The sequence below is a fragment of the Caretta caretta genome, chromosome 3, assembly GCF_965140235.1.
Source record: "Caretta caretta isolate rCarCar2 chromosome 3, rCarCar1.hap1, whole genome shotgun sequence".
NCBI lineage: Eukaryota > Metazoa > Chordata > Testudines > Cheloniidae > Caretta > Caretta caretta.
The window spans coordinates 20,722,274-20,740,676 of NC_134208.1; positions in this window are offsets into that span (position 1 = coordinate 20,722,274).

An 18,403-nucleotide genomic window follows, 5' to 3' on the forward strand; every position below is an offset into this window, starting at 1 on the left:
TGAGTGTGTGGATCCCCGTAGCCTCCCCCGGCATGTCCTTGGGCATCTGGGTGAGGACACTATGGAACTTGGGGAGGAGGGTGGGAGGTTATACAGGGGTTGCAGTGGCGGTCTGTGGTCTTGCAGCCTTTTCCGCATTAGATCCACAATGCAGCAGAGCATGTCAGTTTGCTCCCCCATGAGCTTGAGCATAGCATCCTGCCTGCTCTTATCGCGTGCGTCTCTCCTCTCTTCATGTTCATTGAACGCTTTACAGGACTCCGCAATTGTTTGCCTCCACACATTCAGCTGGGTCCTATCAGTGCAGGAGGACTGCATGAGCTTGGCGAACATGTCCTCCGTAGTTCGTTTTTTCCACCTTCTAATCTGGACCAGCCTGTGGGATGGAGTAGATAGGGGCCACGCTGAAATATTTGCATTTGCGGGAGGAGGAAAAGGGAGGGTAGTATTTTAAAAGACACATTTTAGAGAACAAAGGGGACACTCTTTCTCAGTGAAACAGGTAATTCATAGTACACAGCACATGTTCTGTGTGTACAAGGTCACATATTGCCTCTTATACTGAAGTGCCTGCCACTTTGGTGTGAGTAAGCCATCACACATGGCCGGACAACAGAATTCAGCTTGCAGGCAGCCATGGTGTGCCCTAGGGGCATGCGGCGTTCTGCCTCTTCCGCATTCATTTCAATGCTTTCAAAATGCCGGGCTCCCTTTCCCATAGCAAGCAATGCCTTTTGGGTTTGCCATATAAAAGGAAGGCCTGCGGGCTCTCTGGGATGATCACTTCACACAACCCCCACCCCCACTGTGTGGCTCTGATGAGGAACTGAGCAGGGATTAGCCCTTTAAACTAAATGCGAACAGCCCAGCATGGCTGGGTTTCCCCCCACCCACACCGCATGGTTGCGATCAGGCTCTCACTCACCAGAAGTGCCTTCTTCATGGTCCGGGAGCCCCCGTTGGGAGTGGGGGGGAGGCTATTGGCTCCAGAGTTAAGAATAGTTCCTGGTGGGGGGAAAATGGATTCCCCACTTGCCACCTGTGCACTGTCCTCCTCCTCCTCCTCCTCTTCGTCTTCCAATAATTTATCCTCCTTGCTCTGTGCAACTCCCCCCTTGCAGGCGTCCACGGACAGTAGTGGGGTTGTGGTGTCGTTGCCCCTCATAATCGCATGCAGCTCACGGTAGAAGCGGAACATGGCTGCTACTCTGAAACATGTATGGAGCTGTGACCCAGAGTGCCCATTCGCCTCCCTGGCTTTTTGGTATGTTTGCCTGAGCTCCTTGATTTTTGTACGACACTGCTCTGTGTCTCTGGAGTAGCCTCTTTCCGTCATGGCCCTGGAGACTTTAGCGTATGTATTTGTGTTTCTTTTTTTGGAACGTAGTTCTGCCATAACAGATTCATCTCCCCAACATGCAATGAGATCCAGTACCTTCCATTCAGACCATGCCGGAGCTCGTCTGTGAATATGGGACTGCGTGGTCTCTTGTGATGGTGGACTCTGCATGGTCGCCTGTGATGATGGACTGCGCTGATGGTCACCTGTGCTGATGAGCTCGTCACGGTGACCAAACAGGAAATGAAATTGAAAAGTTCCCAGGGCTTTCACTGCCTACCTGGCTAGTGCATCGGAGTTGACAGTGTTGTTCAGAGCGGTCACAAGGGAGCATTCTGGGGTAGCTCCCAGAGGCCAATATTGTTGAATTGCATCCACAGTACCTGTAACTGCGGTCTTGATTTTAGTGCTACTCCACTTGTCAAGGTGGAGTACAGAAACCAGATTAAAGAGCCCTTTAAATTGAAAAAAATAGTTTGGTCATGTGGACAGAATCAGTTTTATTTTGAATTAACTCAGCTAATTCCAAAATAAACGCATACTGTAGACCAAGCCTCAGGGTGGAATTGGACTCAAGGGTGTAAAAACAATATAGAGATAGACAATACAGATGTGTGTGTACACAGTTATGTAAGGTGTGCATGTGCATACCTATATATACAAACAAGATGCCTCAGTACATTCACACATAATTTTAATAATCTTTGTTATTCCCCCATAACAATTAAGAGTTATTTTAAGCATTGCAAGTAACTATTCAGGGTTGATAATACAAGTAAGTTAAATTAAGTGTCAAATGATTGACTAAAAGCTCTCAAAGTTAATGAATATGTATGAGATAAATCAGCCTGGTTGCCAAGTGCTGTATGAAAAGATACAGAAGATTTACATTTTCAATTGGATTCTCTTGCCTCCTAAAATTACACAGAACATTATGGGTTAGATTGTGGCTCTAAGGCATGTAACAGGACAGTGCAGAGGTCCATTGATCAAGAGGGAGTTACTGGAGCTCCCTGGTGTACAGTGGGAGTGCATGACAGCTACTACAGCCAATTAAAGCTTACTTCCTGACCTGTGCCAGCCCTGCTCCATGGGCAACCCCAAGGGGGTAGATACGTAGGCCTGACTCCTTCCATCCCTATCCCCGATTCAGGTACTGAGCTCCCCAAGAAGATTAAGGAGGGAACTGTTCCACTGCTCTCACCAGGGCAAGGATTGCAGTTCTGTCTGGCCCTTATGAGTCATCCAAGGGGCTGAGGAGGTTCTTTGCCCTCTCCTCAGCACTGTGCATCCACATGAGGCCTAACAGAATTTATCTCTCAGAAAAGCAATATTTAGGAAAAAATCTGAGCATGGCACTATCAAAGCAATGTTAGCATGGGACAGCTCACCTGGCGAACAAATTTTCAAGGGTAGGGCAAGTTTTCATTAAGTTCAATTGCAAATTTTAAAATCTGTATCTCCCCCCCCACACACACATACAGAATAACTAGAACTTACAACTACTTGAACTTGAATTTGTGCAGGGAAATAAGTAAAGAAATGTATAATGAACAGTGTTAGATATAGATATACATTTAATAGTGTTATAAGAAATACAAACAGGATTTTTTTTTTACTTTCTGTATGTGTCCTGTTGACACAGCCCTCAACATTCTGCAAAATGACTTCAAAGGCTGGTAAAATCAGAAATCTGACTTGTGTCTTGGATGGATTCTTGGTCTGTGTAGGTAAAAGGGAAAGCAAAGCTGACAAATGTGTGTGTGACACTACGCCCCATATTCTTCATAGAGATATTGTTATGATATGATTATGGCATAACTATGATGTATTTTATGCAAGACAGGTCATGTGAGATATCAGTGGAAAGGTTATTATTTACTGAATATTATTATCCTATTTGTATGCATGTAACATTTTTGTATCTGAAGTTAGGAATATTGTTAAGCATCTATTACAAATGTGTTTACACCTGGGGAACGCCCACTAGGCAGAATTAAATCAGTCTAGAAGACTGGCTGGGAAAGGCCATAAAGGAGAACAATAGGTCTTAGAAGATGCTAATCTCCCACCCGGAAGTCTTCCTGGGAAGCCTTCCTGAGGACATTACAGACAGCCTCTGTCTCATGACTGTTGTAGCCCTACAGAAGCATGTGACCAAGTCACCTGGTACTAGACTCCATCATAATACTAGTATGAATACTACTGACCGGGCATGGGAACCAAACTGGGAGACAAAGGGTTCCTGCCATATGCTAAAGCAGGGGTCGGCAACCTTTGGCACGTGGCCCACCAGGGTAGGCCGAACATCCTGCTGTGGTTGATAAAATGATTATTCCCATTTTACAGGTGGGTAAATTGAGGTACAGGCATTCTGTTATTTTCTTTGTTGGGCCTGTCTTGTAATAGGTGACTTCTGGGTACCCTTCTGGCTCTGTCAATCTGTTTCTTCACTTCACCAGGTGGGTATTGTAGTTTTAAGAATGCTTGATAGAGATCCTGTAGGTGTTTGTCTCTGTCTGAGTGAAGAAACAGATTGACAGCACCAGAAGGGTACCCAGGCCCAACAAAGAAAGTAACAGAACACTGCTAGCCATCACCTACAGCCCCCAACTAAAACCTCTCCAGCGCATTATCAAGGATCTGCAACCTATCCTGAAGGATGATCCCTCTCTCTCACAGACCTTGGGGAACAGGCCAGTCCTCGCTTACAGACAACCCCCCAACCTGAAGCAAATACTCACCAGCAACTACACACCACACAACAAAAACACCAACCCAGGAACCAAACCCTGCAACAAACCCCAGTGCCAACTCTGTCCACATATCTATTCAAGGGACACCGTCATAGGACCTAACTACATCAGCCACACCATGAGGGGCTTGTTCACCTGCACATCTACCAATGTGATATATGCCATTATGTGCCAGCAATACTCCTCTGCCATGTACATTGGCCAAACCGGATAGTCTCTACACAAAGGAATAAATTGAAACAAATCTGACATCAGGAATCATAACATTCAAAAACCAGTAGGAGAACACTTCAATCTCCTGGATCACTCAATAACAGACCTAAAAGTGGCAATTCTTCAGCAAAAAAACATCAAAAACAGACTCCAACGTGAAACTGCAGAACTGGAATTAATTTGCAAACTGGACACCATAAGATTAGGCCTGAATAAAGACTGGGAGTTGTTGGGTCATTACAAAACCTAAACCTAATTTCCCCAATACTAATTTCCCGCTACTGTTACTCACACCTTCTTGTCAACTGTCTGAAATGGGCCACTCTCATTACCACTTCAAAAGTTATTTTTCCTCCCTTGGTACCCTGCTGTCACTTGAATTGTCTCATTAGACTGACCTCACACTTGGTAAAGCAGCTCACATCTTTTCATGTATTTATACCTGCTCCTGTATTTGCCACTCCATGCATCTGATGAAGTAGGTTCTAGCCCACAAAAGCTTATGCCCAAATAAATTTGTTAGTCTCTAAGGTGCCACAAGGACTCCTTGTTGTTTGAACTTCTAAGGGGTTTCTTGTTCCTGATTGCAGAGAAGTGTGTGATCAGAGTCATTTCTGCAGAGAACCCGACTAGAGTAAGGTGGGGTGAATTGTGCCTCTCTGTGTTTGGGAGCAGCCTGCTTTGTCTCTCTCTCAATTTTGGTGTTCTTGTGTGTTATCATTCTGAATGTTAAGAAATAAAGCTGTGTTACATTGCAACACTCAAGCAACAGTATTTTAAGATTTGTCTAAGTTCTCTGTTTATATGCTGTGAACATAACAATTACTAAGATGAGTGAGAAGTCAAAGAGGAAAACTTAGGCACTATAAGAACTGTGGTATAAAAATAGTCTCTATGTGAGGTTGGGTATGTGTGCTGGGAACCTGCAGTGTGAAAGTATCTCTGATATAAATGAACTAGAAACATTAAAAAAATCATAGAAGTTTGAAGTTTGCTACCATACAATTGACAAAATAACTTCAGCATTCACAAATTAGTACCAGTTTTGCTAGATTCAGAGAAAATGAGAAATCTTACACTGCAGAATTTTTGGCTAATTTCAGGAATGTTTGGCTATGTTACACCTTTGCCATAAGTATTTTGCAAAGTGATGTTTTGTCCAGCTCTCTCCTCTTATCTCTGATTTTTTGTCCCCTTCACATATGGAAGTTTGTCACATGAGTGATGCTATGAGAAGCATAAACAATATGTCACCTGCAGTGTACTGTAATTACAGATCATTTGGGTTGCTTAGCTATCGCCACAGCTTGCAGTGTGCTGGCATTTGGGTGGAGCTCATCCAAAATCAGAACTACCTAGCTGAACCTTTACCCCTGAGAACTGTAGGGGAAGTTGTCAAGTAAAATGGAAGGTGGATGTTAATTCCCCTCCGTCCTAAAGTTAGGGTGTAGGATAAATATGAATTAAAGAATTTGGGTTATCTTAGATTTGGTTAAGAAAATATATGTGTTGTAAAGAAAGGCCCTGATGAGCAAGTAAAAGGAAGGCTTTGAAAATAATAAGTTATAAGGCCAGAAGAAATGTAGGGAGGAAGGCTGGTTCAATGAATAACTAATGACTTAAGAGGAAGTTTCTAAAATGAAGGCCTCGGACCAATAGGGGTGACTGCAGATGTTTTTAAATAAGACAAAAAGAATCTGTCTTACAATGAGACAGCATTGCCCTTCCCAATCCACACACCAATGTCAAAGGCTACATCAACCCAGGTGCAATGGAAAAATCACTGGGCAGCAAGAAGGAGGGGAGGAAAGACCTTGGGAAGAAAGGTTGTAACTTTTATGTGGATTAAGACTGGAAATAAGGGGGAGCTGCCTCAGATTTTTTTTAGCTGAAGTCAGTAATTGACAATGACACCACACTTATTTGTTAAAGGGTAATAGAAAGTAAATTCTTAAAGGGTTCATTGCTAATACCAGTCTGACAATATTGGGCCTAAGCACCCCTGGGTTTAGCCAATTTGTAAGTATCTTGATCAAATGCTTATATTTTCTTACTGTTTTGATTTAATAAATTGCTTATTATTTAGGCTTCTTAAGCATATTTAGAGCAATTGTATAAGTACCATTTGGCCTTTGGATTTAATAAAGGAATTTATAGTTAAATTAGTCTTTGGTAGTTTCCCATATTAATATTAACAATTTCAAATATTATTAATAATTTAAACAGAGGGGTATTTAAACAACATGGAATGTGGATCAGAACCATCATTCAGTTTGGTTTCAAAAAGAAAAATCCAAGCAGTGAAGTTCTTTCTATAGGCTAAAGCCACTCTACCATCTCCTTTTTGCCCATCTCTACGTGTGGGCTGCTCAGTAAGTGGCAGCATAGTCCATGTACTTTAGATAATCTCAGGAAGTATTACATCCAATACCAATTTTTCCCTAGGAAATTAGCATGTCCTGAAATGCCACTCAGATTCCCACATCAACTTGTTGGAAGAATGAGTTAGTTACCCAGGGGTAATCTATCCCTTTAAATGTTCCTAAAATAAGGTATAAGTTTCATGCTCTGTAACCATCCTCAAATGATTTGTCTTATTAAGCACATGAGATAAATCACCTCATTTGTTCATGAATTGTTCATAAATTCTATGCCACAATTCACACATACGTATTCCTTGAAACCAAGACAGCTTGACAGTATGTTTGGTTTTTGTTTCCTTTAATTAACAGGATCCATCCTTGAGTGGCTGTCAAGCACTGCAAGTGTTTTAGGTTCCTGTGTCCATATATTTATATAATCATGAAGCTCAGACAACTAGGTATTCAAGGAGTTCTACAACCTTCCTCTGCATTGTAGGGCATGGGTCACTTGCTGGTTTGAACTGAGTAAATGGTGGATTCTCTGTAACTTGAAATCCTTAAAACAAGATTTGAGGATTTCAGTAACTCAGCCAGATGTTAGAGGTTTATTGCAGGAGTGGATGAGTGAGGTGCTATGGCCTGTGATGTGCAGGAGGTGAGACTAGATGATCATGATGATCACTTCTGGCTTTAAAATGCATGAGACAGATTTTTAAGAATAAAGTGAACCACCATTAAAAATTCATCCAATAATATATTGGAAAACTTTTAGAATCGTTAATTATATACTACTTCACACTGATGTACAATGTTTTTATCCTTCCAATCCTTCCACATTACTTATATGCATCCTATCAATGTAGAATCTAAACATCTCACCATCTTCAGTGTATTTATCTTCACACGGCCTGCATGAGATAGGGCAGTTCAATTATCCCTGTACTTTGTGTTTGCTTTAAAGAATTCCATGTCCCACAATCACAGGTTCATTGCTTGTGAGTACTAGTTGTAAAAAACTGAATTTGCAGTTACCATAGGACAAATGACCTGACCCAAAACTGAGCAGGTTTATCTGAGAGATCATGTCTTGTTACAAAATGTAGTTACATGTAACCTGTTTATTTCACATCCCCAAATTAGAGACATTTCTTTGGGCTTCCAGATTCCAAGCTGGAAGTGCTGAAATTCCACAATAAAGGCTCTATGTGCATCAGTATTCCTGGCCTGACTTAAGACGGAAGCCAGCAGAATTCTCACAAGAAATCATAGAATCATAGAATATCAGGGTTGGGAGGTCATCTAGTCCAACCCCCCTGCTCAAAGCAGGACCGATCCCCAACTAAATCATCCCAGCCAGGGCTTTGTCAAGCCTGACCTTAAAAATATCTAAGGAAGGAGATTCCACCACCTCCCTCGGTAACGCATTCCAGTGTTTCACCACCCTCCTAGTGAAAAAGTTTTTCCTAATATCCAACCTAACCAGCCCCCACTGCAACTTGAGGCCATTACTCCTTGTTCTGTCATCTGCTACCACTGAGAACAGTCTAGAGCCATCCTCTTTGGAACCCCCTTTCAGGTAGTTGAAAGCAGCGATCAAATCCCCCCTCATTCTTCTCTTCCGTAGACTAAACATCCCCAGTTCCCTCAGCCTCTCCTCATAAGTCATGTGTTCCAGTCCCCTAATCATTTTTGTTGCCCTCCGCTGGATTTTTCCACATTTTTCCACATCCAATTTTTCCACATCCTTCTTGTAGTGCGGGGCCCAAAACTGGACACAGTACTCCAGATGAGGCCTCACCAGTGTTGAATAGAGGGGAACGATCACGTCCCTCGATCTGCTGGCAATGCCCCTACTTATACATCCCAAAATGCCTGTTCTCATAAGTTTTCTACCAAATTTTACAAATTTAAGAGGTTCAAATAATGTGGATAATGATCATTTAAGTATCCCAAATTTGGGGTATTTATCTGAACAGAACCCAGACTTTGAATGTTTTGTTCACCTGTATTAAAACAAAATCATATTAACTATTTGAACTATGATGAGATAACATATGGGCCAATAATCTGTGGTGTTGCCAGATTAGTATGCCTGGGGATGTGTATTTGCATCTAATATGTGCTGCATAAGGTTATAGGCTTTCTAATGGTTGGCTACTATATCCAGCTTTCTAAATGTGGGAATGTTATTGTCTAATAATCTTGGTGTTGCTGAATCAAGCCGACTAACACTGTAGTTACTTCCTCACAGGGTTTCTGCTCAAACTGATCCCCTGACAATTTTGGATAGGAATAATACTCCACAAGCTAATATTTTCCTGATCAGCTACAGTTAGGGATACTGCATTAGAAGTGTTTCTGTGAGTTGAAAAGAGGGAATTTAGAAAAACGTGAGATAATTGAAGTATTGATTGTCCATGATGGATTGCAATATGTCTGGTAAAAGCAGAAAACAGGGTGGTTTGTGTTTGTTTCCCATGGTATGGCAGCTTCCAGAAGACACATTTTTGCAATAGATGAGCACCATTCAAACAGCACCATGTGCTTATACGTGCTGCTGGCACACAAGGTTTGCATACACTAATTTCTCATAGCTCAGCAAAGTGCCATCAGATGGCAGTTAGTGACTGCTGCATAGGGCTGGATTTCAACTGGCACTATCCAAATGAAAGCCTCCAAGGCTCTGTTTCCATCTAAGGTAATACTATAATATTTGTACTTCCTTCTCCCCCTGCAGGTTTTCCTGTGGTCTGCAACCCAGAAAGTAGGGCAGGGGAATAGAAAGGTTTACTCCATTAGGTGGAGAGAAGCAGCAGTCTAAGGGTCACCTTTCTTCCTGGGGAAGGAATGGAAGCCTTTAATGTGTAACTCCTCAAACAAAAGTGGGAAGATTGGGGAGGTGGTTGGGAGCATCAACAAAGAGGAAAATGATTGGGGGGAATATGTCCCAACCAGGCCTTCCAGTGGTTACACCTTTGCCCAGGACTGTGTCTTGGACACACAACTAAGTCCTAAATCTTTAATGGATACAGTTCTGCAACCCTGATGCCTTATGATATTTACAGATGTCAGAACTCCTATTGAAATCAATGGGAGTATTTGTGTGTGCACGTGCTTCTTGGCAGGCATAAGAGTTACAGAATCAGGCCATTAGACCCAGATGGTCAAAGCTTTTTAGGTGCCAATGGGAATTAGCGACCTGTATACCTTTGAGGATCTGGGCCTTAGTGTTTGTAAAGCAGCCACGTTTTGGGGCTCAGTGTAGGGTTTGGATGAAATTCTATGTCCCGTGTTATGTGGGAGGTCAGACTAGATGATCTAATATCCCTTCTGGCCTTAAAAATCTAAAAATCTATGAAAAAGCCCTCTGAGATCATCTGATGAATGTTTCAATAAAAGTGGTAAATGATACCATGATGATCCCATTACCAATCCCCTAAGCAATCTAGTCTCTGCCGGTCTATCACCACCTCCGCCATTCGATTCTATGAGACTATACACTCTGTTGAAGTCACTACTGCTAAAGCCATTTTGATAGCTGGCTCCACACAGTCGCCTGCTAAATCCAGGGCTCCAGGACCTGGGAATGCTCACTTCTTAAATGAGGGCACATTTCTCCAAGGTATATTGCATGCTCTCATTCTTTCATTTTGTTCAGCTAAAGGCTTTTTTCGGTCTTTATCAGTTATTAATAATTTTGACGATTCATGGTTTATTCATAACCATTAGCTATTGCCATATGTTGCCTGAGCCCTCATACTGCTCTTTGAACAATGTGAATGTGGAGCTGTGCTTCTGCAATTCACATCCAATAAAACAGGTTATAGAGAAAGATTAATGAAATGAGAAACACAATAAAACATCTTGCAATAGCTTCCATTTTGAACTTTTGAATTAAATATGGCATAGTAATTGCCTTAATTGGTTTTCAAAGAGGCATAATCTAGCAAAGTAACTCTTACGATCTTTTACAGCCCAATTTTGCTACCCTTCTTCAGACTGAGCAGTGCCTTACTCTGTGAGTAGTGACATTGAACAGTCAATGGAATGACTCATATAGTAAGACACTCAGTGCAATAAGAGGTGGTCTGTAAACTTTATGTAGTCTCTCTCCAAGCTTTCATATTAAATCTGTCTACTTTCATTCTAAGCGTGAAACAGAGTAACAGCTATTTTGGTGGTAAATCATTCTTGTAGGTGACATTCTGATAATGACTGACACTGACAACGTAAAAATAGAATGTCACTACTTGAAGTTTATAAATACGGATCTTTCTCCTGATTTTGTTAGCCAAGTGTTCAGTTTTCATAAATGAGGTGAAATTTGACACCTTCTACAACATGCTACATTATTATAAATATGAAATCACCTGGATTTTTATGAAATGATAATTGTTTTTATTTTGAGTTTTTTTTTTTTGAGTTTACAGGTCTAGGTATTCATTAGCACAAAGGATGTATGCTGCAGGGGAGAATGTTCAATGCACTTCAGAAAATGGTCTCAAGGCAGATGGGCAAACTCTTCTTTGAGCTGCAACCTGTCCAGTCCCAATTGCTATTGCATTTTAACTTCACCCTTTGGAAGTCAATTTTTGATTCATTGCTAATTGCACACAATTGACAGCTGTGTATCAATTATATGGATTCACAACTGCCATTCCAAAGGATAAGTTAAAATACATTGGCATCTGTCTATTTACCATGGTATTTGGAAATTATTTTTATTGTTAATGTCTTAAATAGTGCTTATGGGCTGCTTCTTTGGAGTTACTGAGAATCAGTGGGCCCAAACCAAAACTTCAGCTCAGATTGACGCTGTACTTTGAGTGTGTTCATGCTGATGTGAATCTTGCAAACAACCCCTTTAATTAAAACAGGCCTGTGATGGGGGACACTCACTGACCATGCTGCCTAGCAGTTAGTCAGGGTTGTTGCAGGTTGTCTTTCTCCTAGGCATTCTCCTTTCTTACCACAACTCTGCCCTGTGGTGGTCTGTCTTTTCAGTGACTCTGCCATATAGTGAGGTCAGACTTTCAGGTCCACCCCTTTTGGTGTGTATACACAGAGTCCAATAATGGGGAAGTCTTCAGAATTCAACAAGGAATTCAGGGCTTCCCTCAGGGCTTCACTCACGGTGGGGGCCTTGTCATCTGTACCCTTGTACCTACAGAGTCTTCCTCCAACTAGGTTCCCAGCTGAGGGATAGATTCCATCATTTTCCTTCCTTAGGGTTTGGTAGGGGGAACCTGGGCCCACCCTCTCCACTGGACTCCAATCCAGGGCCCAATGGTAAGGAGCGCAGTCCTGCACACGGGGGTGCTACTTGGCTGCCTCCCTGTATCACTTTCTACCAGTCCCATCTCTTCTCACAGGGTACAAATAAATAACTAAACCAAAAAGATACAATCTGTACCCTCGCAAAGTCACAGGTCCCTCCTTTGCAGGCTTGGTCAGGCCACTATTGCCAGGCCTCAAGTAGCTAGTGTTTCTGTGGTGCTCCTTCTCAGGAGCTCAGAGCACAGGTCAGCTCACCTCCACCTGCCACTGAGCTACTCTGCTTCCTTTTTTACGGTATTTCTCCAGCCTGGGCAACTTTGAAGATGCAGTGGAGCAGGGCCGCATGGGCCCAGAACAGCTCCTTACCCCTCTTCTGTCCTGTGTGGGGTTTGTACACCCCACCACGAGGCCAAACAAAAACCCTGATCTAAACTTCCATGATATGTGAGCTATTCAAAGTCAGCAGACGAATGCTATTTACACAAGAAGAAAACTAACTGAAAAAGTCCCCTATGAAGACAAGGAAAGTACTGAACACACAAATAATCAACACAGAGAAAATCTCAGACAGGGAAACTCTGAGTACAGAAAATCCATTAACCAAAGGCCAGATCCTCATCTGGTGTAAACCAGTGTAGTGCCATAGGCCCTTAAACACCTCCATTTAAAAACCTGTGGACTCATCTTTTCATTGGTTCTCAGAGATTGATGCTTAGTTAAGAAAAGAAAAACAAAATAACTTGTTCCCTCCCAAAAAAGAAAACAAAAAAACAAAAAACCCTGCTCCTTCTCCCTGCTCCACTGAAAAGGAAATATTAATGCTTACGGTTAGATAAATGTTCATGTCAAGACTAATCTGTGCGGGGAAAAAAATAAAAAGAATCCTTGACATGACTAATTTAAACACATCAGAAATAGATCATATGCATATGGGTGGGAAAATGCTAATTCATTATTATTTATGACATATATAATTATCATTTCATAAATTCAAGTTAATTCTCATTAATCATGCTGTACCATAATGAATTCTCATATTTTAGCTTACAAATACTGGAGCGAGGAGGGTTCATGCAGAATGTGTATTTTGTGGTATCATTTTATACCCTGTGAGTTAGATCTTATTCGAAAGATATTTTAACAATGGCACTGGCACAATCAGAGAAAATGGACACGCTGCCATTGGACACTAATTGGATATTTTGCTAAGTTATTTCTTGATGGTTTTAGAGACACAAGCAATCTGAATTTTCAGGCCAATTGTCTTTCATTGTCCACGCGAACCAGGACTCCATAGCATCCTGGAACTTGCATTTAATGGAGTATTCAGGCTGAAAAAATTGTCCCCTTTTTCAACAGAAAATTTTAACCAAGCTGGAGCCAGACAAATTCAGAGGAGAAATAAGGTGCACATTTTTAATAATGAAGTTAATTAACTGTTGGAACAACTTGCCTAAGGATGTTGTGGATTCTCCATTTGAAGTCCTTAAGTTTGAATATCTTTCTAAAATATATGCACTAGCTCAAACAGAAGTTATGGGCTTGATGCAGTAATTATTTGGTGAGGTCTGTGTTAAGGAGAAGGTCAAACTAGATTAACATAGTGGTAAATTTTGGCCTTAAAATCTATTAGCTCCCTAAGAAACTCACTGGGTTCGCCATTGACTAAATTAGCAAAAACCTGGATATTACATCTTGCTTAGCACAACTCTCTTGTTTGTCAGCAATATCACACATATGACACAGCTTTTCCTCAGCCATCTCTAGTCTATGCATTCTTAGGAATAATTCCACACAGGAGCTCACTTTTGGGGGAAAGGAAAGAGGAAAGGGTCTATTTACTGCTGTATTCTACAGGGAACAGATAGAAAATTGCCTTGTAAGCTGCCTCTGAAAGTACTGCAGTGCTGTTACTGAAGGGGAAATCAAGTCAGCTTGTGATTTGTGAATCTACATAACAGGGCCAGCCTAAGATCTCATTTACACCAGAGTAACTCACTTGAAGTTAATGGAGGTGCACCACTGTAAATGTGAGCAAAAATTGATCTATTGCCTCTAATGGCACACAGTCCCAAGAGCCATTTGATTTACTTGTGTGTAGGGCTGGCTATGCATGACTGTGTATTATTCATGTCCCCATAAGTTATGTAACATTCCTGGTTTAATGATGCACAGTCTGCAAATATGCTGGAAAGATGCCAGCAGCCCACATCCAAGCACTACTACATATTTGCTTTGTTGACCTATGTATACATTCAGCCGCATGAAGTAGTTGCAGCTGGAACTCCAATAAGAATTTCCAGCTTCCAAAATGTTCCCACTGCCATTGCGTTAATGCCAGCCGAGAGCCTGTAGGTTGTAATTAGCCTAGATTTCCTTACAATATCCAGTTTCACAGGAGTAATCCATGAATATTCATGGACAATCCATTTGAATTACAAACATTCATGAATAAATCATTTGGCTGAAAACAGGGTAGGTTGTGTTTCATGGCTTCTGTGATTTATTCCATGGTGTTACAATTTGTAATATTAGTTGCTATCATAAAGTTTATTTTTCAAGCCTTCCTTTCCAGCTGGGGCAGAGACACTCGGGAGAAAAGCGAAGCCTTTCCTAATATCCCTGTAAGGACAGATCCCTATCTGGATACATGATGTAGATTTACTGCCTGCTATGATACACACTCATTAGTGATTTTGAAAGGTGTCTTTATGTTTTTTTAGTATTTTTTTAGTATGTTTTTTTAGACCTCAAACAAAGGGGGAGCAAAGCAATTTTACAAGACTGCCAGTCAGGAGAAGGAGAACGTGGCTCTGTGATAAGAAGAAATATGCTTGCATCAAAAGACTCTGGAAAAGACACAAAAAAGAGCATTTAGTACTGACTGACAAAAGTCAGGAGATTTGGCCAGTTCCTTCTGACATCCAACCCACACCCTCAAGGTTCCAGAAGCAAGTTATATTGCTACTGTAAACCCAATAAAAACTGCAATATTCAGCTATATGCTGTGCCAAATCGCTTCCTAATTCCAATATTGTGAAGCTCACACTGATGTTCAGCCCTTCCGCCCAATTGATGCAATTTATATTGCCTTTAGTATTTGGAACTACATATGAGCTTTTAGAAATGGGTAAATGACACAAAACCATGAATAGGAGCATCCTTGTGAATGAAACCTGTTAATAGTGTTCTGTTATTAGCAGCTCCTTTTATTCACTTGCTCTTGGACATTGGGGAGAGGTTTTATGTGCAAGGATGCTTGCAGAAAGCAGAAGCAATGTGGCTACTCAGCAAACAAAAACACTTCTGAGAATACATACACTAGAAGTGCTTCCATGGCCATTCCTAAAACCCTATGTGGCTCTAAAAGTGGAAACAGAAGGAGGGAAAGAAGATTGTACAGAAGAGGTCAAAGAAACAGGAGGTCGTGTGGCACCACCACAGGCGAGTATCTAACTTGGCAGAAGGTCACAGTCAAAGATGAAGTTCGACATCCAGCTATCTGCCTGTATATGTGGCCAGACACTGACGTGGGGAATGAACTCCATAGAACAGTTTCCCTGCGATAACAGCTAGGAAGGTGGAATCCAGAGGCATGTGATGTGTTGGGCTTGGATGGGTCATCTCCCAGTCATCAGAGAAAGGTGGAACCAATGCAATGGAGTCACAGGGAGAAGTGGGGAAGGCAAGAATCAATACCGGGAAAAAGCTATTAAGTGCCAGCACTAGAAAAGGTTACTGATGGTACTACGATACCTATCCTAGCTAATGCCATGATAGAGCATTGTTAGCCAATAAATATCATGTCTTTGTCTCTCCCTCTGTTTTGGGGGAATCCAGCCATTTTCAGACAGGCAAATGCAATGCTTTTTCCTGTACAAAAGAGGACAGGAAAAGAGATTTAAATTCCCTTGGACCTCATAATCTCCTGATTTCTCTCTGCCTCTGTCTCCAAGTTACTGCTTTTCCCAGCCTGCCCTCTCCCTGAGCTAATCAAAGTCACAATTTCTTTGGGCACCCTGTTTATAACCTCTGTTCAAGGAGCAGAAACAATATTTTTGATTTACATGCCCAACTGGTGTTTGAATAGCAAAACTCTTGTCGTGGACAGTGCATATGGATATCTTTCTAACAAAGGCTTCCTCTAAAACTAATGAACAGTGAACAGATGCATGGATTACAAGTTTTGTTGATAAAGGTAATTTTTGTTGATGTAATATACGTAGACTTCTGTAAGGCATTTGACTTGGTACAGTATGACATTTTGATTAAAAAACTAGAACGATATAAAATTAACATGATTCACCTTAAATGGATTAAAAGCTGACAAACTGATAGGTCTCAAAATCTAATTGTATACAGGGAATCATCATTGAACGGGCATGTGTCTAGCGGTGTCCCATAGGGTTTGGTTCTTGGCACTGTGCTATTTAACATTTTTATTAATAACCTGGAAGAAAACATGAAATCATCACTGATAAAGTTTGCAGATGACATCACTGATAAAGTTTGCAGATGATACCTGGGGGAGTGGTAAATCATGAAGAGCTCAAATCACTGTTACAGAGCGATCTGGATCACTTGGTAAGCTGGGCACCAGCAAACAATATGCATTTTAATATGGCTAAATGTAAATGTATATATGGAGGAACAAAGAATGTAGACCATACTTAGGGTATGTCTACACTATGAAATTAGGTACAATTTATAGAAGTCGGTTTTTTAGAAATCGTTTTTATACAGTAAATTGTGTGTGTCCCCACACAAAATGCTCTAAGTGCATTAAGTGCATTAACTTGGCGGAGTGCTTCCACAGTACCGAGGCTCGCATCGACTTCCAGAGTGCTGCACTGTGGGTAGCTATCCCACAGTTCCCGCAGTATCTGCCGCCCATTGGAATTCTGGGTTGAGATCCCAATGCCTGATGGGGCAAAAAACATTGTCGCAGGTGGTTCTGGGTACATGTCATCAAGCCCTGCCTTCCTCCTTCCCTCCGTGAAAGCAACAGCAGACAATTGTTTTGCGCCTTTTTTCCTGAGTTACCTGTGCAGACGCCATACCATGGCAAGCATGGAGCCCACTCAGCTCACTGTCACCGTATGTCTCCTGCGTGCTGGCAGACGCGGTACTGCATTGCTACACAGCAGCAGCAACCCATTGCCTTGTGGCAGCAGATGGTGCAATAGGCCTGATAACCATCATCATCATGTCCGAGGTGCTCCTGGCTGCCACGGTAAGGTCAGTCAGGAGTGCCTGGGCAGACATGGGCGCAGGAACTAAATTAGGAGTGACTCGACCAGGTCATTCTCTTTAGTCCTGCTGGCAGTCCTATTGCACCATCTTCTGCCGAGCAGGCAGGAGATGAGGATGGCGTGCAGTCCTACTGCACTGTCTGCTGCCAGCCAAAGATGTAAAAGATAGAATCATAGAATCATAGAATATCAGGGTTGGAAGGGAACTCAGGAGGTCATCTAGTCCAACCCCCTGCTCAAAAGCAGGACCAATCCCCAATTAAATCATCCCAGCCAGGGCTTTGTCAAGCCTGACCTTAAAAACTTCTAAGGAAGGAGATTCCACCACCTCCCTAGGTAACGCATTCCAGTGTTTCACCACCCTCCTAGTGAAAAAGTTTTTTTCCTAATATCCAACCTAAACCTCCCCCACTGCAACTTGAGACCATTACTCCTTGTTCTGTCCTCTTCTACCACTGAGAATAGTCTAGAACCATCCTCTCTGGAACCACCTCTCAGGTAGTTGAAAGCAGCTATCAAATCCCCCCTCATTCTTCTCTTCTGCAGACTAAACAATCCCAGTTCCCTCAGCCTCTCCTCATAAGTCATGTGTTCCAGAGCCCTAATCATTTTTGTTGCCCTTCGCTGGACTCTTTCCAATTTGTCCACATCCTTCTTGTAGTGTGGGGCCCAAAACTGGACACAGTACTCCAGATGAGGCCTCACCAATGTCAAATAGAGGGGGACGATCACATCCCTCGATCTGCTCGTTATGCCCCTACTTATACATCCCAAAATGCCATTGGCCTTCTTGGCAACAAGGGCACACTGCTGACTCATATCCAGCTTCTCGTTCACTGTCACCCCTAGGTCCTTTTCCGCAGAACTGCTGCCTAGCCATTCGGTCCCTAGTCTGTAGCTGTGCATTGGGTTCTTCCGTCCTAAGTGCAGGACCCTTCACTTATCCTTATTGAACCTCATCAGATTTCTTTTGGCCCAATCCTCCAATTTGTCTAGGTCCCTCTGTATCCTATCCCTGCCCTCCAGCATATCATACTCCTCCCAGTTTAGTATCATCCGCAAATTTGCTGAGAGTGCAATCCACACCATCCTACAGATCATTTATGAAGATATTGAACAAAACCAGCCCCAGGACCGACCCCTGGGGCACTCCACTTGACACCGGCTGCCAACTAGACATGGAGCCATTGATCAGTACCCGTT